Source organism: Polistes dominula, unplaced genomic scaffold (genome assembly GCF_049000335.1).
Source record: "Polistes dominula isolate Pdom_NZ unplaced genomic scaffold, Pdom_raw_medaka contig_331, whole genome shotgun sequence".
NCBI classification, from domain to species: domain Eukaryota; kingdom Metazoa; phylum Arthropoda; class Insecta; order Hymenoptera; family Vespidae; genus Polistes; species Polistes dominula.
Genome location: NW_028301090.1, coordinates 149238 through 168606, shown reverse-complemented (window position 1 = coordinate 168606; position 19369 = coordinate 149238). Strand labels below are relative to the sequence as shown.

At 42.1% G+C, this 19369-nt stretch overlaps 1 non-coding gene across 1 annotated transcript; it reads right to left on the bottom strand.

Annotated features, from left to right (window-relative positions):
- Nucleotides 1-550: 550 nt before the first annotated feature.
- Nucleotides 551-623, bottom strand: TRNAF-GAA (transfer RNA phenylalanine (anticodon GAA)). Its single transcript has one exon. It is a non-coding gene; the product is annotated as a tRNA-Phe (tRNA).
- Between the last annotated feature and the right edge of the window lie 18746 nt (nucleotides 624-19369).

Here is a 19369-nt window from a genome sequence, read left to right as displayed (position 1 = left end):
TGGGGAGCATTCTTGGTGTCTTGCCTTTGTGTTGTCGTTTGAGGCCATTGTTCTGTCTAGCACTTCATTTGATTCCTCTTCAATTTCCATATTGTTAATTATCTCCCGCGATATTAGGCTCGGAGGGGTGTTTCGGGGAAGCAGGGATTACACATTTTTCTCGCCCGATTTTACGTGTTTGTTATGTGCATTTACTGTTTGTTTTTCAGTAACAAGGGAGGGTGATGAAATTAAAAGATAAAAAAAAATAAAAGATAGTATAGAAATAAAGCAGGGGTATGAGAAAGAAGGAAACCCAATTGTTACCCTCGATATTGCACTCGATATTGCACTTGATTGTCCGAGATGTATTCGCAAAGCACGAGCTACCTGATCCGTGACCGTACGCTTCGAACGCTTGACCATCACTGCGAGGGGAATAATCCCTGCAACCATCATGACCGCATGGAAGGAGGCCGTCCGGTACGCACAGCACACACGGATGGCGATTCTGCGCAATAAAATTGAACACACATATATAATATTATAATTATAAATATTATATTTCGCCTGCCGAAACCCGGAATTGAACCAGGGACATTTAGATCTTCAGTCTAACGCTCTCCCAACTGAGCTATTTCGGCACATAGTCCTCGTGACCCTGCCGTAACCTGGCTGCAAGCCCTTACAGGGTGCTGACATCCGGGCCAGATGAGCCCTGGATTTTTTTTTTTTTTTTTTTTGGGGGGGGGGAGGTTGTACTCCTCCTTCTCACGTATTTGAAATTTTTCCTTTGTCTATCTCCAGACAAACTCTGTGATAGTTTTCCTAACGCTTGATCTCAGCTGAGTCGTTAGGTTTAAGTTCAGTGTTTGCTTGTTATTTACAGTTTCTTTTAAATAAACATTATACTGTTATTTACCTGTAAGCTTTGTTCTTCATCTGTTTATGTTTTTACTTATGATATGTTCTCTGTGGAAGTTACCGATGTTTACCTTTTTTGGTGTTATTCCCATGTCATTGTTTAAGTTATTTATAATCTCTTTGTGTATATTTAACGGTTGGTCGTTAACTGTTATTTCAAAAATTCTATCCATCAAGTGTAATTAATGAAATTATGCATATGATATATAATATCTAATTTTCCATCTGCTTTTGGTTTCGAGTATTTAATAGAATATTTTTCGAAAGTATTGTATTATAATGAGTTTTTCATTTATCTAGAATCTTTGCTACGTTATCTTTTCAAATAAAGACAAAGCGTTACTCACTTTGCATGTCTTTGCTCCTCCTGAGCATTAATTTTGTGTGGGGGTGATGTGGGGGTGATGTTCACTTTTCCACCTTTTTCAGATTTCACATCTCTTTTTACGCGCCTGTACTCGTTTCTTTCGCAGCAGGTTACGTGAAAATTCATGTGTACCTTTTGCGAAGAATACGAAGTTATCGGCTCGACGGCAAAGAAGCGTGCTTTCGCTTCGACGGCTGCGCGCGTACTCCCGTTATTATTATTGTTATTATTGTTATTATTATTGTTATTATTGTTATTATTATTGTTATTCTTTTTATTATTGTTATTATTGTTAATATTGGTATTATTATTGTTATTATTGTTATCATTGTTATTATTATTCTTATTATTATTGTTATTATTGTTATTATTATTGTTCTTATTGTTATTGTTGTTATTATTATTGTTTTTATTATTGTTGTTTTTTGTTATTATTATTGGTAATATTGATATTATTATTGTTATTATTGTTATTATTGGTATTATTATTGTTATTATTGGTATTATTTATTGTTATTATTGGTATTATTATTGTTATTATTGTGTATTATTATTGTTATTAGTTATTATTTTTTTATTACTGTTATTATTATTGTTATCATTGTTAATATTGTTGTTATTATTGTTATTATAGTATTATTATTATTATTATTATTATTATTATTATTATTATTATTATTATTATTATTATTATTATTATTATTATTATTATTATTATTATTATTGTCGTTATTATTACTGTTGTTATTGTTGTTATTATTATTATTATTATTATTATTATTATTATTATTATTATTATTATTATTATTATTATTATTATTATTATTATTGTTGTTATTATTGTTATTATTATTGTTTTTATTATTGTTATTATTATTGTTATTACTGTTATTATTATTGTTATCATTGTTATTATTATTGTTATTATTGTTACTATTATTGTTATTATTGTGGTATTATTGTTGTTATTATTGTTATTATTTTTATTGTTATTATTTTTGTTATTATTGTTATTATTATTGTTATTATTGTTATTATTATTATTGTTATTATTGCTGTTATTATTGTTATTATTGTTACTATTATTGTTATACTTGTGGTATTATTGTTGTTATTATTGTTATTATTTTTATTGTTATTATTTTTGTTATTATTGTTATTATTATTGTTATTATTGTTATTATTATTATTGTTATTATTGTTATTATTATTGTGTTTATTGTTATTATTATTGGTATTATTTTTATTATTGTTATTATTATTATTATTTTTTATTATTATTATTATTATTATTATTATTATTATTATTATTATTTTTATTGTTGTTGTTATTATTTTTATTATTAGTGTTGTTATTATTATTATTATTGTTTTTATTATTGTTGTTGTTGTTGTTGTTTTTTTTTTTTTTTTATCGTGGTAAATATTAAGGGCAAATCTTTTATAGACCATAGGCGTCGGCCCTGCCCTCACAGTCAAGGATCGCCCCTCGACGTCAGAGGCAGAGTCGACCCCCGTGTGCTGAACTCTCGTCTCGTCCTTTTGTCCGAAACGCATATCAGCTAAACCCCCCCGCCGCTGTTCTTTCCTTGTTCAGGCGAGGGGAAAATCCACTTCTGTCCGCGTAGTCGTCCGCGTCTCCCCCCAACCAGGGATTGCTTTAGTATTACTTCTGGTTGGGGGTCTTGCCCGTGTGTCGTTTTGTTATTTGTCTGTTGTGTTCTGTGTGTCGTTCAGTCTGTTTTATTGCGTCAGGTCCGTCATGTCAGGCAGCCGTCCGCGTTCTTCCGTCTTAGAATAGTCTCCGTATATGTGGCGACTAATTGCCACCAGTCATTTCCGTAGAGCATCACCTCCAGAATGTTGTCAGGGGTGATGTCTCCCACGGTCGCTTCGAGTCTCCGTCTTAGGTCAGTCCAGCGGTCGCATGCGAAGAAGGTATGTTTCGCGTCGTCTCGTTCGTGTCCACAGTATGTGCAGTTTGGTGTCTGTACTTTGTTCATTCTGTGGAGGTATTGTCGGAAGTACCCGTGTCCTGTCAGGAGTTGTGTTACGTAAAAGTTTACGTCCCCGAAATCTCGTTTTGTCCACTGTCTTAGGTCCTTGATGAGTCGTCTTGTCTAGTTGCCTGTTCTTTCTTCCGTCCAGCGCTGTTGCCACGCGCGCATAGTGTTGTCCCTTTCTGTCGATTTTGCGTCCTGTAGTCTTGTGTCTGCGCTTCTTCCGTAGATCCTCTTGCGCTCAAAAGCAAAAAGATCTGTGGCGTCTCGCACCAGCGCAGTGCCGACATCTCTTGGCCAACAGCGCGCAGCTGTAGCAGCGCGCGCAGGAAAAGTGCTGACATCTCTCGGCCGCCGGCACTAATATACGCAAGCACCTCGTGACGCGGCTCCGCAGGGGCATCTGATTGGCCTGACCACGCCTTTGATTGGTCAGAGCGGAAGAGTGACCACGGCGACTGTTGCTATCCCCACTTTCGGATGCCTGGATCGCCGTGGCGGTACACACGCAGGAAGAAACACTTCACTTCTGCTTCGTCCATCGCACCGTCCGGTCGCATTCTTCTCATCGCGCTCTTGTGTACTTATCTCTGTACGTGACCACGTGGCACACCACGCCGACAAATAAAATATCGTCCTACGGGATCAAAGAAATAATTGGAAATTCCTTTCCTCCACACGGAGTCTCCTAGGCCCATTCCTTTCTCCGCAGCCGTTCCTCGCGTCAGTGTGAACGCGCCTAGTAACTTAGGGAAAGAAATTCCCAAATTGGTGACCCCGACGTGATCCCGAGGACCATCTTCTCAGCACCACGTGCTCTCCACACCACTGGATTCTCAGCACCACGTGCTCGGCAACACCACGTGTTCTGCATCACCACGTGCTCATCAACGCCACGTGCTCTCCGGCGCCATCTTTCTTCGCGTGAGTACCACATTCTCCTTCACTACCGGCACCTCTTCGCCTTCAAAAGGAAAGAAAAGAGAGGAAGATGCCCATCACACGCGCCGAGGCTTCCCAGCGCGACACCGAGCGCCAGAATACGGCATCGGCCACTGCGCCGACCTCCGACGTCTTGACCACCGCCTGCACACGCGCCGAGGCCGGCCAGCCCAGCGACGCCGGACGCCGACCTGCCCGCTATCCACCCTTCACGCGTCGCCACCCGGACCTCTGGTTCATGCAGCTGGAGGCCATCTTCATGAACCACGGGATGCACTCGGACGACGAGCGCTACTACGTCGCCTTAGCAGAGTTGGACCAGGACACGATCGAGGAGCTCCAGGATGTGCTGAGGACGCCACCCGCTACCGGTAAATACGAGCAGCTGAAGAAGCACGTCATCGCTCGTTTAGGCGACACCGTGGAGAGACGGCTGCAGAAGCTGTTCTCCGGCCTCACTATGGGCGACCGCTCGCCGTCTCAGCTCCTTCGCCACATGCGCCACCTCGCAGGCGACAACGTCAGTGACGACGCCATCAAGGTCCGGTGGTTCGACCTCCTGCCTCCGCAAATCTCCCAGCTGCTGCGGCTCTTGCAGACCATGGACCTGGACGAGCTCGCCGCCAGGGCCGACGGCGTCTGCGAGTTCGCGCCGGGCGTCTGTGCTACCCGACAGGGGCGCTCTCTCTCTCCGCCAGGCACCGCCCTACCCGGGCCCCCACCTCGGCGGGACAACGGGGACGGGGAGCATACGGCGATGCACGCGACACTCGCAAACCTGACCTTCTCTAACAATCGGATGGCCGAGCAACTCAACCGGATGGCCGATCAACTTAACCGGACGACTGATCAACTTAATCGGACGACCGATCAACTCAACCGGATGGCCGACCAATTCCACCGGTTGACAATCACCCTCGGCGGTCGATCACGCTCTCGATCACGCTCCCGGCCACGCGCAGCCGGGGGGCGCCACGTCAACGAGATCGCCTTGGTGTCGCTACCACCGGAAATTCCAGGAGAGGGCTCTAAACTGCACCCCACCGTGCAGCTACGAACAGGACAGGGCGTTAAACGAGTAGCGCCGCCGCACAACTTGGCGGTACACGGTGGCGCCGCTCGATCCTTCTCGGACTTCCGCCTCCACGTTCACGAGAGCTCGCTCAGACAAGCGATGCTCATCGACTGCGGCTCCGTGGTATCACTCCTGCCGCGCCGCCTGGTTTCCGGACCGTTGTCCCAGGACAGTCTCCAGCTCATCGCGGCCGACAGGTCACCGATCCCCACTTATGGACGACGCCTACTTACGCTCACCCTGGGTCTGCAACGCGAGTTCCCCTGGGTATTCACCGTCGCCGACATGCCCGTACCCATCCTAGGAGCGGACTTCCTCAACCACACAGGCCTCCTGGTGGATATTCGAAGGCAACGACTGATCGACCCGGCCTCTTCCAAGGAATCAACGATGCACTACCGGAAGGCTTCCGTTCACGGGGTCGACGCCATCGCGGGACCCTTGGATCTCCACTATCGCACCGCCTACGACAAGCTGCTCGCTGAGTACGCAGACCTCGCCCAGCCCTCGGAGAGGGGAGCAGCGCTTCAGGGCTCCTCAGTGGTGCATCGCATCACAACCTCCGGACCGCCTGTCTTCGAGCGACCGCGCCGCCTCTCCGGCGAGCGCTTAGCAGCGGCGAAAGCCACGTTCGACCGCCTCCTGCGTCAGGGAGTCATCAGGCCTTCGTCAAGTCCATGGGCCAGCCCTCTGCACCTGGTGGAAAAACCTACAGGCGGGTTCCGAGCTACGGGCGACTTCCGTCGTCTCAACGCCATCACGCTTCCGGATCGCTATCCCCTTCCTGTCATCGAGGACCTACTCGAGGATAGCGGCGGCTGCTCGGTCTTCTCGGTACTGGACCTCCAGGAGGCGTACTTCCAGATTCCGATGGCCAAGGAAGACATCGAGAAAACAGCGGTCACGACGCCGTTCGGACTGTACGAGTTCCAGAGGATGCCGCTAGGTCTTCGGAACGCATCACAGACGTTCCAGCGGTTCATGGACTCCTTACTCCGGGACCTACCGTTCGTCCGAAGCTACATCGACGACCTTTTCATCCGGTCCGCCTCGCACGAAGAACACCTACGTCACCTACGGATGCTCTTCGACCGTCTACGGGAGGCCGGCCTATCCTACAAGGTGGACAAGGTCCAGCTCGGACTGCCCAGCGTCACCATCCTGGGCTACCAGGTCTCTGCCAACGGTATTCGCCCTCCGGAGCGCAAGATCGACGCCATACGGAACTACCAGAAGCCTACCACACCAAAAGGCCTGCGACGCTTCCTGGGCGTCATCAACTTCTTCAGGAGGAGCTTACCACACGCTGCTCACATCCAGGCGCCGCTCAACCAGCTTCTTCGGGGTCTTCCCAAGAGCAGCCGGCGTCCGCTGGTTTGGAACGACGCAGCAGATCGAGCCTTCGAGGACGCACGACGCAGCCTTGCCGGAGCAGTGGAAACCGCTTTCCTGTCGCCTACTGCTCCTCTTCGGCTGGCTACCGACGCATCCAGCACGGCCGTTGGTGCCGCGCTCCTACAATTGGTTAACGGTGAATGGCAGCCTGTCGGTTTCTTTTCACAGACGTTGTCACCAACGCAGGCTCGCTACAGCACCTATGACAGGGAGCTCCTAGCCGTCTTCCTGGCAGTTCACCACTTCCGACGTATCCTCGAAGGTCGTCCATTTACAGTATTAACGGACCATCGTCCGCTCACCTTCGCGGCCAACCAACCCTCGGACAAGGCCTCACCACGTCAACAACGTCAGCTGGACTTCCTACTTCAGTTTGACGTCACGTTCCAGCACGTGGACGGCGCAGACAACGTCGTCGCCGATGCTCTCTCCCGGACAACGGAGGACGCTCCAGCTCCGGAGGGGCCCACAAGCGCTGCTACGTCATCGCCGACGCCGCCAACCTCAACCTGCGCCACCATCAGCTTGCCTTCGGCACTTAGCCCAGAGGCTATCGCCGCAGCACAGAACAAGGACGACGAGCTTCCAGCGCTCGCAGCACGCACCTCACTCAATCTTCAGCGACTCAACATCGAAGGATTCGAGGTGACCTGCGACATACACGACGGGCGAGTACGGCCATACCTACCCCGCTCGCTCCGCACAGCCGCCTTCGAAGCCATTCATAGTCTGGCTCACCCGGGTGTCCGCGCAACGGTACGAGATGTATCGAGGCAGTTCATCTGGCCCGGTCTACGTAAGGACGTCACCGCATGGGCACGCGCTTGCCTACCGTGCCAACGCTCCAAGGTCGCGCGACACAACCGCGCAGAACTTTCCCGCTTCCAAACCACGGAAAGTCGATTCGAGCACGTGCACGTCGACCTCATCACGCTGCCCCAGGTAGGAGAATACCGGTACTGCCTTACCATCATCGACCGATTCACCAGATGGCCAGTAGCTGTTCCTCTCAAGGACATCCGGGCGGAAACCATCGCCAGGGCCTTCACATCGGCCTGGATTGCGGACAAGGGATGCCCGCTCACCATCACCTCGGACCAAGGCACCCAGTTCGAGTCGGCACTCTTCGCCGCACTCGCTCAGGCCTCGGGGGCCACCAGGATCCGCACCACACCTCATCACCCTCAGGCCAACGGCATGGTGGAGAGGTTTCACCGAACACTCAAGGCAGCACTAATGTGCGCTCGAGCTCCTTGGCCCGACGCACTTCCTCTTGTGCTACTCGGCCTACGGAACGCGTACAAGGAGGACTTGCAAGCCTCGCCGGCAGAGATGGTCTACGGCACAACGCTTCGCATTCCCGGCGGTTTCTTTACGCCCAGCAGTTCACCCGTCGACCCGACCTCCTTCGTCGGTCGACTACGGGGACTCATGGAGACGCTAAGTGCAACGCCGGCAACGGACCACTCGCGCCACCGCCCTTTCTTCTTCAGGGACCTCCGAACATGCTCGCACGTTTTCCTGCGAGTCGACACGGTCAGAAAACCGCTCGAACCTCCGTACACAGGACCACACCAAGTCATCCGCCGCATCAATGACAAAGTGTATGTCATCCTGGTGAACGGCGCTGAAAAGGCCGTGTCTACAGACGCCCTAAAGCCAGCATACCTGGACACCTCGGACGACCACCCGTCAGACGCACGCGCTCATTCGCCTGCTCCGGAGCTGTCAAAATCCGCCCAGACTCCAAAGAATCTGAACCGTGCACCGGCTCTCACCGCGACACAGTCTTCGGCACCGCCTCCGCTGTCGCCGACTTCATCGTCCTCACCACTGCCAGCACCTGAAACTCGGCTAGTGAATCGGGACCCACCTCCGGCGTCCAGACCTCTCATTGTCTCGCCACCGCCCTCCGCCAAACCAGGCACCATCATGCCTAACAGCGGAGCACCCAGACAGAAGCATCGGCCCAACATCCTCCGCAGAGTTACCTTCCGCCTGCCTCCGGCAGCCGGTCCAGAGGGGGAGTGGCTGTGGCGTCTCGCACCAGCGCAGTGCCGACATCTCTTGGCCAACAGCGCGCAGCTGTAGCAGCGCGCGCAGGAAAAGTGCTGACATCTCTCGGCCGCCGGCACTAATATACGCAAGCACCTCGTGACGCGGCTCCGCAGGGGCATCTGATTGGCCTGACCACGCCTTTGATTGGTCAGAGCGGAAGAGTGACCACGGCGACTGTTGCTATCCCCACTTTCGGATGCCTGGATCGCCGTGGCGGTACACACGCAGGAAGAAACACTTCACTTCTGCTTCGTCCATCGCACCGTCCGGTCGCATTCTTCTCATCGCGCTCTTGTGTACTTATCTCTGTACGTGACCACGTGGCACACCACGCCGACAAATAAAATATCGTCCTACGGGATCAAAGAAATAATTGGAAATTCCTTTCCTCCACACGGAGTCTCCTAGGCCCATTCCTTTCTCCGCAGCCGTTCCTCGCGTCAGTGTGAACGCGCCTAGTAACTTAGGGAAAGAAATTCCCAAAGATCTATGGGAATCACGCCTGCCACGACCAGAACAGCCTGCGCAGAGACTGTCCGGTAGGAGCAGGAGATCCTCAGCGCGCTCTGTCTCTGTATCGTCATCATTGCGTGGCAGTACTTCTTTGTCTTCAGGGAGTCTGCCTAGACCTCTGCCCCGTACAGGAGGATCGAGTGGGCTGTCGACATCAGTAGTCTCCGTTTCCTTGTTCTCGGTCCGTTCGTGTTTGCCATCAGGCGACTTAAAGATTTTACTCTTTCGGCCGCCTTCTGGACTGTCCTTTGTATGTGAGGCCAGAAGGTCATCTTCGTATCTAGGGTTACCCCCAGGTACTTGACCTTCCCCCTGGTCTCGATTGTTTCTGTCCCAACCGTCATGGGTAGTCTCGTCTGAATGCGTCTTCTTGTGAGGATCAGCATTTCTGTCTTTTCCGTCGCGAGTTGCAGTCCGTGGTCTGTCATCCACCGTCTGACTCGTCTCATTGTCTGGTTCAGTTTTAACTGCGCCAGCTCTGGGGTCCGCTCCACGATCACCTTCGCTACGTCATCGGCGTATGCGACGAGAGATACGTCAAGCGGGAGTTCCAGTCTGAGCAGGCTGTCATAGGTCGCGTTCCAAAAATCCGGTCCGAGGATAGATCCTTGGGCAACCCCAGCGGTGATCTGTCTCGTCATGTGTCCTTCTGTCGTCTCGTACGTCAGTCGTCTGTTTCGTAGGTAATCCTTCACCACACGGAGCAAGTACGGCAGAACCCCGAAAGCGTTTTTGAGCGCTTGTAAGATATCCACCAACCTGGCCTAGTTGAAGGCGTTCCTAACGTCTAATGTCGCCAGCAACACGATAGGTCGCGTTGCGTGGCAGTATCTGTCTGTTTCCCGGAAGGTGTCAACGACCCTTTGGATCGCTCCAACGGTCGACCGACCCCTTCGGAAGCCGAACTGACGGTCTGAGAGGCCTCCCCCAGCTTCAATCGTCCCTGTGATTCTCTGTCTAAGTAACTGTTCGTAAAGTTTTCCCGTCGTGTCCAGTAGGCTCAGCGGCCGGTAGGCCGATGGCGTGCTGGGGTCCCCCTTACCCTTAGAGATGAGGACCAGCCTCGCCACCTTCCACCGATCGCTGAAAGTCCCTGTCTGTAGGCAGGTGTTGTAAAGGTCGAGGAAGATGTCCGGCCTCTGTTTGACCATCAGCCGTACAACCTCCCCCGGCAAATCGTCTGGTCCCGGCGCCTTGCCAACCTTCATCGCCTTAGCCGCTCTGAAGAGCTCCTCAGCTGTGAAGGCGACAACCGCCGCTGTCCCGTCTTCGTCTGTCGTTTCTGTTCGCAGGGGGTTTTTCGGGAAAAGTCCGTCCACGATGCGCCGCATGGATTCCGCATCCTTGAGTACAGGTGGTTCCCGAGCCCCCAGCTTGCCGGTCACTATCTTGTAACCGGCACCCCACGGGTCGCGGTCCACCTCCTCGCAGAGCGTCCTCCAGCACTTCGTCTTACTGTCTCGGATAGCGTTAGTCAGTCTTTTACGTTCTTTTCTGTAATTGGCCTGGAGTGCTTCTCTCACAGGCCTACCTTTAGCTCTTGTAACCCTTCTGCGTGCTGCGAGGCAACCCCTCCGCAGTTCAGCGATTTCGTTCGTCTACCAGTATTGTGTCTGTCTGTTTCGTCTGAGGTGTTTCCTCGGCATCGTACTTTCACACAACCTTTCTGTTAGTTTAGCTGTCTCGTCTGTAAGTCCTTTCGCCCTGATCCGGCCGGTCAGATCCGGGGGAACACTGGCGATCGGGGCCGGCGTTGTCGCCAGTTCCTCTGAAAGCCTTTGTTTGTCGAGTCTGTTCGTGTTCCACCGCTGAGGTTGTCGTTGTCTTTTCTGTGCCTTTGCTGTCTTTCTTGTTAACTCAAAGGCGATGTACTGGTGGTCGCTGGCCGTGTAATCTTCGATCACCCGCCATCGTCTTACTTGTGTCAGCAGTCTGTCTGAGGTCATTGTTACGTCTGGGATAGAGTTACCGTATCCCGGTCGTCTGTATGTCGGCGTATTTCCTGTATTTGCTACTTCTAGGTCTAGCCTTGAGGCCATCTCCAGAAGCAGTCGTCTTCGTCTGTTCGTCGCTGGCATGCGTCACTCGATCGCTCTCGAGTTGAAGTCCCCAGCGACTACCAGGTCCCCGGGCAGTTCCCTGATTCCGTCCTCGAGGGCCGCTACCCTTCTCCTGAATTCCGCCGCGTCGCAGTTTGGGGTGAGGTAGACACTGACGTAGGTGACAGTGCCCACCTTGACCCAGACATAGTCTTCCCCTGCGCCACAGCCGGTTATCCGGGAACGGGCAGCACCCCTCACCCAGATAGCTACCGTGTCGTTGTCGTTTGTGTACCAAGTCCGTGTTGTCCGTTTTCTGTATGGCTCGCACAGTAAGAGTATGCCCGCGTCCAGTTCGTCTGCTATCTGTGGTAGTAGCATGTCAGCTGTCCTGCTGCGGTTCAGGTTTCCCTGGATTACGCTGTCCGTCGTCCAGCCCGCTCCCTGCATTCCTCCAGTGCGACCCGAAACGCAGCGCACCTCCCGGAGCCCGAGAGATGCGCCGCGTCCATGCGTCCTGCCTCGGCGCATAGAGAGCAGTTCAGTCTGTTTTTACAGTCCGTCGCGTAATGTCCGGTCTCACCGCATTTCCTGCAGTTCTTCGTTCTGTCTGGTCCTTTGCAGCTCGCCTTTGTGTGTCCAAAGCCCAGGCATTTGTAGCACTTTGTCACCGTGAGTCGTTTCCGTACGCGACAATGGACCATCCTATCCCGACTCGACCGCGCCCGAGCAGAGTCTTGGCTTCCTGCGATTCAAGATCGCAGACCGCCATGTACTGCTCGGCCCGGTTCGGTCCAAAGATATGGGTACCAAAGTCTCCGTCCCGTCCTGTCTCCCGACGTAGTGCCTGTATAACGTCTTCTCTCGTCACCACGCAGTCCCGGTCAATAATCTCCACTTGTGTCTTGGAGGTCATGGCTTTTACGCTGCCGTCGTCGCCAACAGCGTTCTGAAGCGCGCGACGAAAGTCTTCTCGTCCATCCGCTGTTGTCTGTATTTTTATAAGGCACAGTCCGTCTCTCGCCTTTCTGACAGTCTTGACCGTCACGTTGTTTTAGGTCGGGTCTACTGTCTCTCGCATTTTCCGTATTAGGTCTGCGTACGTCTTGTCTTTTCCGGGCTTAACAAGTACGGCCAGTCCTGATTGCTTGATGGTCGGTCCTTGCCTTTCGGGCCGGGCGTGAGCGTTCGTCTCGTCTGTCTTTTTTCGTTCTTTCTTGTTCGCTTTCTTTGTCACCACCGTCTGCCAGGCGGCCGCTGGTTCCACTCGCGGGGTCCTTTTCTGTGCGGACTCCGGAGTGGCCCCCGGTCGTCTCCCTTTTCCGTTTTGTTCGTGGCGTCACCTGTTTGTTCGTCTCTGTCTCTGTGTCCGTGGTTGTGTCGCCGTCGTTGGTCCGCCGCCTCGGAACCGCCGTGGCACACTTATTATGCGCGACATAAGGAGCTTCGAGGATCGTCTTTATACCTGTCTTGACGGTTATATTCATGTTTTTTTGGATGGCCGCTGCCTCTGCCATCCTTGTTGCTGTCGTGTGTATTATTGTCAGCAGTTCCGTCAGGTCTCGTTTCCGTAGCGCTGTGATGTCCAGTCTTTGTTGTCTTGCTTGTGCCGTTTTTGAATTTGCCTGTCCGTCGTCGTTGTCGATGAGAGAGCTACAGCTCAATGCGCTTCCTGCGCTCGATACACTCAACGTTCTATTCCGTGTCTGCAGGTCTAAGAAGTTGTGCCCAGCTTTTTTGTCTTTTTTCTCGTATTTTCTTGGTATATTTTCGGTTAACTTCTTGCACTTACTGCGGCCCTCAGAAACCTCGCCGCTGATATGGGCCACCGGATCTTTCTTCCGGTCGGAACCCAGGGTGGATTGTCCCTCTGCAGGGTATACCACCTGAAGTATATCGAAGTTTTGTTTGTGCATTTCATCGGTTTTCTTTGTTCCGTACTGCGTCGGGGTCGCGGTACCCGTGCCGTGCCGGAACCTTGCACGGACCCTGAGGGAGTGTTTGTGTGTGCCCGAGTTAGCCTGCTGGATCATTCACTCTGGGAGAGCCTGTTTATAAGGGTCACAACCATTCGCTTTCCAGAAGGTCCCGTTTATACGGACTCTGGCCATTCGCTTTCCAGGGTTACCCGTTTATAGGGTCCCTGATCATTCGCGCCACCAGAGGGTCGCGCGAAAACACATCCCTTTTAGTCGCCTTTTACGACAGGCAGGGAATACCTTGGGTCTATTCTACCCCGGAACCCATACAGGGAATTATTGGTATTGTTATTGTTATTATTATTATTATTATTATTATTATTACTATTGTTAAAATTATTATTATTGTTTTTATTATTGTTATTATTGTTATTATTATTGTTATTATTATTGTTATTATTGTTATTCTTATTGTTATTATTATTGTTATTATTATTGTTATTATTGTTATTATTGTTATTATTATTGTTATTATTGATATTATTGTTATTACTATTGTTATTATTGTTATGTTTATTGTTATTATTTTTATTATTATTATTATTATTATTATTGATATTATTGGTATTACTATTGTTATTATTATTGTTATTATTATTGCTGTTATTATTGTTATTATTGTTATTATTATTGTTATTATTATTATTATTATTGTTATTATTATTGTTATTATTAGTGTTATTATTGGTATTATTATAGTTATCATTACTATTTTTATTGTTATTATTGTTATTATTGGTATTATTATTGTTATTATTAATGGTATTATTGTTATTGTTATTGTTATTATTGTTATTATTATTGTTATTATTAGTGTTATTATTGGTATTATTATTGTTATTATTATTGTTATTATTATTGTTATTATTGTTGTTATTATTGGTATTATTGTTATTATTATTATTATTGGTATTATTGTTATTATTGTTATTATTATTATTATTATTATTAAGATTATTATTATTATCATTGTTATTTTTGTCATTATTATAGTAATTATTATTATAATTGTTATTATTATTGCTATTTTTGATATTATTGTTGTTATCATTGTTATTATTGTTATGTTTATTGTTATTATTGTTATTATTATTATTATTATTGATATTATTCTTATTGCTATTGTTATTATTATAGTTATTATTGTTGGTATTATTGATATTATTGTTATTACTATTGTTATTATTGTTGTTATTATTGTTATTATTATTGTTATTATTATTTTTATTATTGTTATTATTATTGTTATTATTGATATTATTGTTATTACTATTTTTATTATTATTGTTATTATTGTTGTTATTATTGTTATTATTATTGTTATTATTATTTTTATTGTTGGTATTATTATTGTTATTATTGATATTATTGTTATTACTATTTTTATTATTATTCTTATTATTATTGTTATTATTGTTATCATTATTGGTAATATTGTTATTATAATTGTTATTTCTATTGTTATTATTATTGTTATTATTGTTATTCTTATTGTTATTATTATTGTTAGTATTATTGTTATTTTTGTTATTATTTTTATTATTATTGTTATTATTATTGTTATTATTATTATTGTGATTATTATTGTTATTATTGTTATTATTATTGTTATTATTATTGTTATTATTATTGTTATTATTGTTGTTATTATTGTTATTCTTATTGTTATTATTATTGTTATTATTATTGTTATTATTGTTACTATTATAGTTTATATTATTGTTATTATTATTGTTATTATTGGTAATATTATTGTTATTATTGTGATTATTATTGTTATTATTGGTATTATTATTGTTATTATTACTGTTATTTTTGTTGGCATTATTGTTATTATTATTGTTATTATTATTGTTATTATTATTGTTATTATTGGTATTATTATTGTTATTATTATTGTTATTATTGTTATTATTGTTATTACTTCTGTTATTATTATTGTTATTATTGTTACTGTTATTGTTACTATTATTGGTATTATTGTTATTATTATTGTTATTATTGTTATTATTATTGTTATTATTGTTGTATTATTGTTATTATTATTGTTATTATTATTATTGTTATTATTATTGTTATTATTATTGTTATTATTGTTATTATTATTGTTATAATTATTGTTATTATTATTGTTATTATTGTAATTCTTATTGTTATTGGTATTATTGGTATTGTTATTATTGGTATTGTTATTGTTATTATTGTTGTTATTATTATTATAATTGTTATTATTATTGGTATTATTGTTTTTATTATTCTTATTATTGATGTTATTATTATTATTATTATTATTATTGTTATTATTATTGTAATTATTGTTATTATTATTGGTATTATTATTGTAATTATTGTTATTATTATTGGTATTATTATTGTAATTATTGTTATTATTATTGGTATTATTATTGTTATTACTATTGTTATTACTACTATTAATATTATTGTTATTATTGTTATTATTGTTATTATTATTGTTATTATTATTGTTATTTTTTATTGTGATTATTGCTGTTATTATTGGTATTATTATTGTTATTACTATTGTTATTATTATTATTATTATTATAATTATTATCATTATTATTATTATTATTGTTATTTTTGGTATTATTTTTGTTATTAGTATTGTTATTATTATTGTTATTATTGTTGTTATTATTGGTATTATTATTGTTATTATTATTGTTATTATTATTTTTGTTTTTATGGTTATTATTATTATTATTATTGTTATTATTGTTATTATTATTGTTATTATTATTGTAATTATTATTGTTATAATTGTTATTATTATTGTTATCATTGTTATTATTATTGTTATTAATATTGTTATTATTATTGTAATTATTATTGTTATAATTGTTATTATTATTGTTATTATTGTTATTATTATTTTTATTATTGTTATTATTGTCATTATTATTTTTATTATTGTTATTATTATTATTGTTATTATTATTTTTATTATTGTTATTATTATTATTGTTATTATTGTTATATTTATTGTCTTCATTATTATTGTTATTATTGTTAATATTATTGTTGTTATTATTGTTATTATTATTGTTGTTATTGGTATTACTATTGATATTATTGTTAATAATGTGACGTCCCAGAAGGGGATGTCAACGAACAAGCACAATTTCAAAGATAATTTCTTTTAACTCAGTCACGCCACCAGCATTTTCTTGGTCAAAGGAAGAGTGCCCTGTTTTGGGTCAATCTGTGTAGCCAGACTTTACCCGGGATCTGGGCAAAGAGAGAGAGTAACCCACCAAGCTAGTAAATGATAGTGTTTTACCCGATGTTACTATTGCTTTAAGATGTTTATGATTTCCTGGAAGATGGCCTTTCCTTGGTTGTTTGACCGTTAGACCCCTGAAGCTGCTCGGGTTCCGTAGTGCTAGCGCCGTGTAGGTAGGCAACAGGATTTGTGTATGATGAGGAAATTAATTCAACTTTGCACAAACACTTCTAATTTTACGAAAATAACAGTATATTACTAAATAAAGTTAAAATTACACAAGATCTTTATTAACAGTAAAGCAAAATAAGGTACTAATATGGCTAAGTTAGAAGTTAAGTTTAGTCGCGAAGAGTAAGTAAACGATAGATACTGTAAATCGCTAACAAAGTAAAGGCTAATTTTAATGCGAACTCTACTGCGGAATATGGTAGACTGCCGGCTGGGAAGAACACAGTTTTTCCCGTCGGGCCCAATCTGAAAAGGTGGGAACACCTCTCACTTGCGCAAGATACCTCCCCTCACTACCCACTTTCATTCGGTAAACTGCAGATTTTGGGATATTACATGCTGCTGACTACGATTCCTCGAAATGAAAAAATATCAGTTTCTATCGACTGTGGATTCTGCTAATTTAGAAAAATATCGTTTTTCGTCTAAACCGATATCAGTTACGGTAACCCGTAGATTTTACAAAAAGTCACGCGCGTTCTATCTTTGAAGCGTGATCTCAACTATAGTCAGCAAGAAAGTAGATACTGTAGGACTGCAAAAATCTACCTTTTACTTACTTCCTCACGATCATGAAAGACAATGGATCATTGCCATCACATTTACGTGTGATCAACTAATGCAATATCGATTAACGTTCATGAAAGTAATTATAAGACAAAATTAGGAGTACAATTTTACAAGGTACGAATATAGCTAAATAGTAATCGACTAACGAATTACAAATAGGACACTCGCATAATTGGCGCAGCAAAGTTCGAAATTAGTCGCCACAGGGACGTGACAATTATTTTAATATATCTCGAAAAGTAAGGGAATTGCGATATCTTTGTATATGACCTTTTTTGTAGGAAATAATATTGTCTACGAAACATAAAATATGTAGAATCGCTCTATCTTGGTTAGTTTTTTGAAAAATTTTTAAAAAATGTAATTAAAGGTCAGAATCTGTTTTTTATTTTTATAATATATCTTAAAAAGGAAGAAAAATACAAGATCTTTGTATATAACCTTTTTTTTAGGAAATAAAATTGTCTACAAAACATAATTTCTGTAAAATCGCTCTATCTTGCTTAGTTTTTGAGATTTTATCAAAAATGTAAAAAAAAGGTGAGAATTTGTATTTTATTTTTTTAATATATCTCGAATAGTAAGGAGATACAATATCTTTGTATAAAACTTTTTTTTTAGGAAATAAAATTGTCTACAAACATACTATTTGTAAAATCGCTCTATCTTGGTTAGTTTTTGAAAAATTTTGAAAAATGTAATTAAAGGTCGGAATTTGCTTTTTTCTTTTTTAATATATCTCGAAAAGTAAGGGAGATACAATATCTTTGTATAAAACTTTCTTTTTAGGAAATAAAACTGTCTACAAAACATAATATTCGTAAAATCGCTCTATCTTGCTTAGTTTTTGAGATATTTCCAAAAATGTAAAAACAGGTGGGAATTTTTATTTTATTTTTTTAATATATCTCGAAAAGTAAGGGAGATACAATATCTTTGTATATTACTTTTTTTGTAGGAAAAAAAAATTGTCTACAAAACAAAATATTTGTAAAATCGCTCTATCTTCCTTAGTTTTTGAGATATTTTTAAAAAAAGTAAAAAAAGGTGGGAATTTGTTTTTTGTTTTTTTAATATATCTCGAAAAGTAAGAGAAATACAATATCTTTGTATATAACCTTTTTTGTAGGAAATAAAATTGTCTACAAAACATAAAATTCGTAAAATCGCTCTATCTTGCTTAGTTTATGAGATATTTCAAAAAATGTAAAAACAGGTAGGAATTTGTATTTTATTTTTTTAATATATCTTGAAAACTAAGGAGATACAATATCTTTGTATATAACTTTTTTTATATCAAATAAAACTGTCTACAAAATATAATATTTGTAAAATCGCTCTATCTTGCTTAGTTTTTGAGATTTTATCAAAAATGTAAAAAAAGGTGGGAATTTGTTTTTTTATTTTTGGTAATATATCTCGAAAAGTAAGGGAGATACAATATCTTTGTATATACCTTTCTTTTGTAGGAAATAAAATTGTCTACAAAACATAATATTTGTAAAATCGCTCTATCTTGCTTAGTTTTTGAGATTTTATCAAAAATGTAAAAAAATGTCGGAATTTTTTTTTTTTTTTTTTTTAATATATCTCGAAAAGTAAGAGAAATACAATATCTTTGTATATAACCTTTTTTGTAGGAAATAAAATTGTCTACAAATCATAATTGATGTAAGATCGCTCTATCTTGGTTAGTTTTAAAAAAATTTTGAAAAATGTAAATAAAGGTCGGAATTTTTTTTTTTGTTTTTTTATTATATCTCGAAAAGAATGAAAAATACAATATCTTTGTATATAACTTTTTTTTTAGGAAATAAAACTGTCTACAAAACATAGTATTTGTAGAATCGCTCTATCTTGCTTAGTTTTTGAAACGTTTCAAAAAATGTAATTAAAGGTCGGAATTTGTTTTTTGTTTTTTTAATATATCTGAAAAAGAAAGAAAAATACAATATCTTTGTATATAACCTTTTTTGTAGGAAATAAAATTGTCTACAAAACAAAATATTTGTAAAATCGCTTTATCTTCCTTAGTTTTTGAGATATTTTTAAA